This window comes from Cyprinodon variegatus, unplaced genomic scaffold, assembly GCF_000732505.1.
Source record: "Cyprinodon variegatus isolate N-32 unplaced genomic scaffold, C_variegatus-1.0 Scaffold22, whole genome shotgun sequence".
NCBI classification, from domain to species: Eukaryota; Metazoa; Chordata; class Actinopteri; order Cyprinodontiformes; family Cyprinodontidae; genus Cyprinodon; species Cyprinodon variegatus.
The window spans coordinates 2,284,934-2,285,351 of NW_015150475.1; positions in this window are offsets into that span (position 1 = coordinate 2,284,934).

Here is a 418-nt window from a genome sequence, read left to right on the forward strand (position 1 = left end):
TCAGTTCTCTCCCAGTTCAGCCACTAACCTAAGGTGGAAAGCCCTGTAGTGGTGGGTTTACAGCTGAGCCATACTCTTTCAGCTTCCCAAATGATGGATTGAACAGTGCTCTGTAAAATGTGAAAAGTTGACTAAACCTTTTAATAGCTTAAGTCCGCTTTAAACTTTTCCACAACCTTATCCCTGACTTGTCTGGTGCTTTCCTTGGACTATATTAAGCTGTTTTTCCCCTAGTATTCTCTTAACCAACATCTGAGTCTGTCACAGAGCAGCTATAGTTCTGTATTAGCAATAGACGAAACACAATTAAAATCTTTTTAGTCATTAGCAATTATCGGGCAACTTCTGCAGGCAGTTGGTTGCATAACTTTGCACACCACAGTTTTCAGTTTTTTTATTTGTCAAAAAATGTTTAAAT